The 478-nt window shown below is 36.0% G+C and overlaps 1 protein-coding gene across 1 annotated transcript in view; it reads left to right on the top strand.

Annotated features, from left to right (window-relative positions):
* The window catches only part of LOC119592394 (neuropeptide FF receptor 1-like), a 97,236-nt gene that overhangs the window by 6,745 nt on the left and 90,013 nt on the right, over positions 1-478 (top strand). The window lies entirely within an intron of this gene.

The following is a 478-nucleotide window of genomic DNA, read 5'->3' as shown; positions in this document are numbered from 1 at the left end:
GCATGATCATTAATATTTTTCCCATCACCATTGTTATGTGTGTGTGTACTGTTATGATGTTCATTTCTCCTCTTCTTACTGACACAAGGGCTCGTATTCTCACCACAAGTTACCGTTTGTATTCTCAGTACCATTGATACTGTTAACACTGTCAGTTGGCGCTTCTAAATCCAATCTTGATGAGTACATTAATCAGCGCCATTAAATATTGTTGTATTGTTACGATTCTTACCGCTGTGTACACGTCCTCACATATGTATCTATATTTATAATGGCTGGTATTACTGTTCTCATTATTAATAGTCCCGTTATTCTAATTATGATCGATGATGGTAATCACGCTTATTCAATTATATTTGTTCATCTTTGATGTGCTGTTTCTTCTGCTCAAGTCCAATTGTTTTCATCAAATTTCTGTCTAATAGTTCCCACCCTCTCTGTTGATGCGTCTCTCACTATCACAGAGTATTTATTGCTG

Source organism: Penaeus monodon, chromosome 30 (genome assembly GCF_015228065.2).
Source record: "Penaeus monodon isolate SGIC_2016 chromosome 30, NSTDA_Pmon_1, whole genome shotgun sequence".
Classification (NCBI taxonomy): domain Eukaryota; kingdom Metazoa; phylum Arthropoda; class Malacostraca; order Decapoda; family Penaeidae; genus Penaeus; species Penaeus monodon.
The sequence above is the reverse complement of the archived record's forward strand: the minus strand, read 5'-3'. Positions and strand labels throughout refer to the sequence as shown.